This window comes from Drosophila willistoni (assembly GCF_018902025.1).
Source record: "Drosophila willistoni isolate 14030-0811.24 chromosome 2R unlocalized genomic scaffold, UCI_dwil_1.1 Seg167, whole genome shotgun sequence".
NCBI lineage: Eukaryota > Metazoa > Arthropoda > Insecta > Diptera > Drosophilidae > Drosophila > Drosophila willistoni.
In genome coordinates, this window is record NW_025814050.1 from 12,122,428 (window position 1) to 12,130,639 (window position 8,212).

An 8,212-nucleotide genomic window follows, 5' to 3' on the forward strand; every position below is an offset into this window, starting at 1 on the left:
TTGATTTATTTTTGCCTTGTCAAATATTAAAAATTTGTGTTAAATTCTTCTTAACAAACTTTGCTGAAGATATAGGGCAATATTATTTATTCTTTTGCCACTTTAGACTTAGAAAACAATTGCCAGCCATTTATCTTAATTCATTGATATATAATCAGGATTTCACTTCATTATTTATGTTTTTGTAAAAAAACTTTAAATTACAAAACAAAATGTAATAAAATTAACAATTTTGTTACATTCAAATTTCATTACCAATTATGCAGAGAGCATTTCGAAATTCAATGCTCACTGCTAACACTCCACTTATCCTGCTATTCTGTCGATTCGACCATTCTTTTTGTTTTTAGTCAGTATCATAAATTTTACAATTTTATCTTTTTGTCGGCTCAATCAAAAGCTTTAAAGCCCCACTACTCCCTCACATCCACACTCCATTCTCGAATCATACCTCTTATTTTATATTTTGCTAACTTTTGCCCATTTTGGAGACCCATTCCCAATTCCATTTCGCCTTCACTTTCCTGCCTCCACACACCATCGCCCTTGTTTTGCGCCATTGCAAAACAAAGCAATTTCCTATCTATCAGATTAAACTATAAATTTCATAAAGTTGACTGCATATTCACGCCAATCGAAACGTAACGAATTTAAATGGCCAAACAGCCAAAGCTTTGGCCATTGCCAGGGAAGAGACAAAAAGTCAAGAGGCCAACCGATAACTGGCGAAACGAAGGGCCGTGGGCCAAGGGCATGTGACTACCACGTTGGAGTGGGGTGAGATTGGGTTGGGGTGGGGTTGGCTGGCATGTGAGGGAGCAATCGAAATGAAGCTTGAAGCGATTTCAAAAACTCAATGGCTTGAATTTTATGACTTTTGGCTTGAGAGTCGAGAAGAGCGAGAGAAAAGGCATGGGGAGAATGTTGGAGAAAAGTGTAAGAGTAAGAGAGAGAGACGCTCAATTTTTGGTTATTAGTTTTTTTTCCCCTCAGCTTTGTTCATTTTGCTGACGCTTTATACTCTTCGATAAGGGGTATATATAGTTTTCTGCACGAGATATCTGATTCAAAATGGATATTTGATTCATTTTTATTAAGTAGAAGGTGAAAGTTTAACATAGATCTATTTATATTTCATGGTGACTCTTGGGAATATAAATTTAAGCCAAGAAAATGTTTTTCTTCAAAATTATGTTTTTCCACTTTCACCGAAATGATTCAAAACCCTTAAAAAAATTATTTCACTTTTAGATACCTTGAAAATCGATGTTTAAACTTAAACCATTAATTTTTGTATAATTAACTGGAAAGGGTATTAAATCTTCACTGCGTTTGAATGAACTCTTGTTCTTTTAGACTTTTTGGTCGCTATTTTTTTTCGGTGTGATGTGTTTTGTTTGCTTTTGTGTGAACTCCGTTTATTGGTGGTGTTATTCTTGTTGTTGCTGCTCTTGCGGCTATGCCTCGACATTATCGACTTTTTGTCAATGGGGTTTGGTGTGGAGGGAGGAAAGGGCACGTGCTTCTACAATAACCATAACCCAGACAAAGATCCTTTTTGCCTTTTTCAGTCTCTCTTTCCCTAACTCATTGCTTTTTTTTCTGAAGGCTTAAAACAACGCGGCTAATTATCAACCCAGAAACTCATTTCCTTTGCCTTTCTATTAACAAAGTTCAACATTTATTGTTGTTGTTTTTGAGTTTTTGTTATTATATTTTACATATATATGAATTTGTATTTTTTGTTTGTCTGTTATTGCCGCCAAAAGATTCCTTTTACAAATTATCAACAACAATTTTTCCCCCTCGCTCTGTGTACCAATGTTTTTCCATTTAATAAAATCGAATCCGACTTCCGTCCGCACTTTGATTAGCAAAATTAGCGACAAACGCGGCATCGACTCAGCAACGTGCGGTGGGAGGGGATGGGCTGAAAGATTGCCGTCTATAAGGGTGGACCGCCCCCCCCCAAACTTTTCGGGCAACTTGAGCGTTGAGTTAATTAGCAAAATTGTAACGGCAGATAGAATTTGAAGAGAAGTTTTTAAAGCAATTTACAAACGTAAATTTTGTAACTTTTTGACTTTTCTGTATGCGAATACATTGAAAGGTTGTTGGTGGGGTTTCGAGATGATAACGTGCGGGCATAAAGACTGAAGGAGAGAGAGCGTCACAGGAATATTTCTACCTTTCTCAAATAAAGTCACCGTAAATCCTTAACTTTTATTCAACATTGAAAAACAAATTCATAAATTATATAAATACTTCTTTTCAACGCATGGAGAGAAGAATATTTTTAGGTTATAGAGAAAACGAAATGAATGAAAGTCCAACGGAATAAAATAATAAATATTTTGCTTAGATGTACCTTTATTATATCAAACAATTTCTATACCATTTCTGCCACTTTGAAGGACAAAATATTTTAAAGTTTTTCTATAAAAGATACAGTTTAAAATCTAGATCACAATCTTAATCTAAATTAGGTTATTCTTATTGAAGGATAGAAATCCGTGCTCTAACTCTCTATAAGTAAGCTAGTTTATACAGTCTAAAATCTTCGGATAAGGATCCTTATCTATCTTTCAATAAGTTAACTTGTTTATAAAACAGATTAGTGTATAAATATCTGGGGATATAGCTCAGTGGTAGAGCATTCGACTGCAGATCGAGAGGTCCCCGGTTCAAACCCGGGTGTCCCCTTTCAAATATTTTGACTTTTTACTCACAGATTTCGCTTGATCTTTTACTCTTTCTTTAGATAAGCAGTTTTAAAATTTCAAGGATAATATTAAAACGGTTTCATCTTCATATTTATCTTTGGAGATTTTCCAAATTTTTTAAATATCATTTCTTGGTTTTTGTTTTTCATATAAGAACAATGTTTCGGAAATATACACAAATATTCTAATACATAAATGTAGTCTATAATACCATTCTAATGTGTCGATATTATGTTTTATAATTAGAAATATAATTATATTATATAAACATTGTTTCTATATGTCTGACATGATCTTATTCTCAGATTTCGTCACTTAAATGTTTTGCTTATTGTAAACGTTAAACATTCAAAAAGGGTTCGAGAACTATTTGCATATTGTTCTTTAATTATTTTCATACTTGAAGCAACTTTAAGTACTTTACTTTGTGTAAAAATGATCCCAATGTAAGAAACTCTAATCTAAATAAACTTCAACTAGAAGTAGTGTAAGTTGTTAGAGAAAATTGTTGAAATTTGCTCATCTCTAATTGTTGTTAAGTTGCTTAGGATGATGGTGGGAGGAGGCGTGGCATTTAGCGTAAGCAAAATGCTTGTAATTTGTATATGATAAGTCATTGACAGAGATAGAGTGAGTGAGAGAGATGGAGTAAACAAAGGGGTGTGGTTGAGGGGTTTGAAAAACTTGCGAAATTGTTGAAATGCTCTCGGCTATTAATTTTAGCTTAGTTTTTTGTTGCTCTTGTTGTTTTTGTTGTTGGAGCTCTCCCCTTCCATTTGGTTTTTTGTTTTTTTTTTTTTTTTTTGGAATGCTCTGCAACAAAGTCAGAGAGATGAAAGCCAGGCAAATTAAAGTCACAGTCAGCCCCGCCCACTCAATTATGCAGAACAGAGACACATGTACATACACACACACCCATACACACACACGCACACACAGACACACATCGATGGCAAGGGTATTTTTGTATTTGTATTTGTGTTTGCTTTGTTGTTAAATATTTCGTTTCCGCTGGCACAGAAGTTGGCTTTGGCTTTTGTTGGCGGTTGGTTGGAGAAGCAAGAGGAAGTGGTGGAGGGTGAAGGTGGCAAGGGGAAACGGTTCGTGTGGGTATGCGAGTGCTTGGTATGCAAAACGAGACGCTGGCAGTGTCAGGAGTTCTTGTCCTGCGTACGTAATAGTTGCAGCAGCGGCAACACCAGCAGACAGGATCTTCTCTCCACATGGAACAGGAACAACTTATGCCTCGACACTTGTGTGTAATATTGGGTGTAGTTGTAGTTCCTGTGCCTCTCATCCTTTGCCCCTGTCTTCATCTCTCTATTGCTTCTTCTCACTCCATCTCTATCTCAGTCTGTCGTCTGTAGCCTTGGCACGCACACTTGGCAAAGTCGAAAATTCAATTTCCTGTTTTTCGTGTATACATATATATGTATGTGAGTGAGCAAAATACACACACACTTACGACTCTCCCTCTGCCTTCACCGTCTCGTTATTCTTTTGCAACACCCTTCTCGGCATTTTTTTTTGTTGTACCCTTTTTGGCGTTTTGCATTGTATTAGATTTGCATTTTGCATGCCCAGCGTGAAGTGAGTGAGTTTGTGCAAAAGCCACAGGCAAAAATGGGATACCAAGATCTCACACACGCGAACCACTTCCGGCCTGATGCGTGTGCTCCTGTTTCAGCTCCAGCTCCACCAGCACCAGGACTGGTGCTTCCCCTCTCTGAAAGTTGGCAACGTTTGCCAAAACAATTGTTAGCTCTTGACGCTAAAGCGTCTACCAGAAGGCGTCATCGCTGCACTTTTCAATGCAATTTTTGTATTAGAAATTCATTTCACAGCAAACAATGGGCGTGGCAATACGGAGGTGGCTAAAAAGGGTTACGAATGGTTTGGTTTGAAAAGGTTGCAGGCATTTGGGTTGTGGCACCAGCTGAGTTGGTCGCCGCATGTGGCTTTCGTTTGCCAAACGGAAGCTTTTGCTATCAGCACGTCCTGGGCACAATGCAAAGAGTTGTCCTTCGAGTGCAAAGAATTGTCGTGGATTTAAATTTTGTCTTGTCAACCATAAAGAGAGGCAAGAGCTGAGCTACCACGCCTTGGTCTTAACTCGATTTCCCCATAAATTTTTGCCATTGTAAGCTGAGGCTGTATTTTCCATTTTTTTTTGCCGCCGAAATGTGCAAAGTTTAAAATTTAATATGTTAACTGAAAATGTAATTGTTATTGAACCTTAGTAAATTGTACCCCACCGTTAGTATATCCATTAAATTTAGTAATTTATTAGACTTTTAAATTCAAGTTTTGAAAGAGTTTTTTAGCTGATTCTGAAGGTAAATTACTCCTAGAGAGAAAGTAGATACTTAACCATTTACTAAGACAAAAACAACTTTTAATAAGATATTAAGTGCCTTCTTTATTTATAAATATATAAATTATGATTAGCATGTAAATTTAATTAAGTTAAAGTTATGGATTGCAGTCATCAAACGCTTTAAACAATTATTTCTTTAAACCATCTTATATTCTTACTGCTTCTATATTCGACACTCTCGGTTTTTTCTTTTTTCCAATCTTTATATAGCAAATAGTAAATTGTATTTATATATGTAATTGAAAGTGTCTTGTTTTTCAATTTGCTTCTTTTGCTTGCAATCCACGAAGTTTATATATATGTATATAAAAACTGCCTCAATTTATTTCGATTGTTGTCTTTTAATTAACTGAGACAGAGACAGTAGAAATCAATTTATTTATTTAGCTTCTGCAATCTCTTCAACGGCTTTTTAGTTTTGCAACTACCCCCTACCCCCTACCCCCCTATAGGGATAAAACATGATGCGAATGAAATACAAATTCCAATGAAGAAGTCACACGAAATCGGAGCACTCGTGCATAAGTTAACGGTGGCTGGAAGTTTTTTAATATCGATAGAACCCGTGGCGAAACTCCAGTATACCGAAGCCAGCACTAAGGTAAATGACAGTAAATGATGGAGCTTACTCCCCGGCTTGCCATCCCCATTACCAGTTTCGAGTTTCGGAGCCTCAGCTCCACATGGCCAGTGACAAAGTAAGACTGCTTACGTGACCCTCACATGATTTCAAATTCCATGCAGGTAAAAATTCTTCAGCTTCAAAGATTGCAGCTCCATGAAAAAGTGAGAAAGCAATTCAGATTACTGCAAAAAAGAAGCTGGACATGCTATAGATGTGGGGGGAGAAGAGACAGATTGGAAGAAGACGGCAGATGCAATGAATTGAGCATAGAACAGAAGCTACTGAAGAAATATGAAATATAACTGCGGCAAGTTCGGTAGCGAAGGAACAATGCCAAGCCAACAAGAGAGAAGAGCACGTGCCTGGCCCAGTCTTTGGGTATTATCTTCACTCCCCGCCCGTCATGCTGTTCCATTCGGTTTTTCTCTATGTCTTTTTCGATTTTCATTTTTTTTTTTTATTGTTGGTATGTCCTGGATTTGGCTTGAACGTATTATTCATCATCATCGACAGCAGCCAAACCAGTCCAGCCATTAGCCGCTCTTGCTGCTGCTGCTGCTGGTGCATTTTCAAATTGCAGTTAGAGCAGAGCTGAATTTACGCTTGAAATATTTGGCCATTGTTCGCTTGGATAAAAACTATAATACTACAGCTTGTAATACGTGATGGTGATTTACCGCCATTCCATTCCCACTATATCCTACTCCCCGTTCTCTGCCATCTCTATGTGTGTGTCGTTGTCATTTGCTAGGTATAATCAATGAAATTGTCACATAATTATGAAAAAGCGAACGTTCTCTTTCTACCTTTTGTTACACTTTTGCACAATGTAATGCATTTTGCCCTAATGGAAATGAGTTCTTTTATTTTGGCACTGCATTAAGAACTAATTAGCATCCAATTGAAATGGTTGAATTATTACTCCTCGTTTTTTGGCAATATCCTTCAGCTTGAACTAATTTATTAGAATGTTTTACATGATTTCGAGTGCTTCAGATGTTCTTTGATTTGGCCCGCATAATTTTGTGTTTTTAAATATTTCATGAAATAAACAGAAGAGAAATGGGTTCAAGCTTAAAGAAACTTATTTTCTCTAACATACAAATCGTAAACATGTACATATAAGATGTAGATGTGAAAATATTGAAATAATTTTATCTTTCAAGTTAGTAAAATCGAGCACATTTATTCGAACAAACAAAAAATTAGCATGTTGTGTACTTAGAGCTATTTCGAGAATCACTATTTTCTCTTATCAGTCATTTACAATTAGTCACTTTTGAATACATACTTCAACGCTACAACTAAGTGGGAATTATAACTATATACAAAAACCAAAGAGAAAAGTATGGTTTACAATTCCAAATTTCATTTTATGACTAACATATTATTAGTATAGATATTAAGAACACATATATATAAAGAACGCTTATTCCGTTTGTTTTAAAATATTTATATTATATATTAGGCATATGTATATGTAGATATATATCTAAAACTTCTTATTAGGTTCTAGGTTTAGAGAAGATCCAACAAATACATTTAATATTAAAAGAAATGTCTGATATTAAAGACTCTTTGTAGTTATAGACTATTACGAAGAAAAACAAATTTGTACAAATTATAATTTTTAATTTTTAGACATTAGTGCACACAATACAATTTTATTGTAATTTTTAAAAATCCGCTATTGTAAGTCAAAGGCTTGAAATTGCAGTCAATTTTATTTTGAACCTCTTTCATTATATAATGCATATAGGCTGACTAAATACTATGGCGATTCTAAAGATATATCTATCATTGAAAATAAATTACATAAATGACTTAAGCAAAGTTAAGATATCGCTATCTAATCGATATGCTTAATTCACAGTGCTTAATTCTTAATTTATTTCTTTTCCAAATGGATTTATAGAACAAAAAACCACTAAAGAGATGTCCATAGTCTGCAAATATTTATAACCCTTTGTAAGAGTACAAAAATAATCAGATTTTAATATTTTAATTTTGAATTACCAATTACGGCTATTATAATTGAACTTTATCGTTTATGATCTTTTGAAAGGCTTTTAGCACGAAATTTTCATTAGGAAAACATCTATCAAAATACACATACACAACAAGCACATGTACAAATTGCATACTATAAATATATAAATTCCACTAAAAATGACAAAACAATATAAATAATTGGCATTCGGCTAACATATACAAACGCACACACAGTCACACTTTGGCTAGAGCTAAAGTTTTATGACGGGGGGATTCCAGGCGCATTTTAATACTTCTATATATGTGAATGTGTGGCGCGGGGAGGGGAGAAACACGGAGAGAAGAAAAAATATTTTTTGCATGCGCTGCACAAACAAAACGTATAAATTCATGAGCACCAAAAACGATTTAGTTAAGCCGCTAAATTGCCTAAATTCGATGGCAAAAATAAAAAAAAAATACCCAAGGCAAAACTGGAAAATCAAGCAGAGTGCT

At 35.2% G+C, this 8,212-nt stretch overlaps 1 non-coding gene across 1 annotated transcript; it reads left to right on the plus strand.

The window, feature by feature from the left end:
- Positions 1–2,631: 2,631 nt before the first annotated feature.
- Positions 2,632–2,703, plus strand: Trnac-gca. The gene has a single exon. It is a non-coding gene; the product is annotated as a tRNA-Cys (tRNA).
- The last annotated feature ends 5,509 nt before the right edge of the window (positions 2,704–8,212 follow it).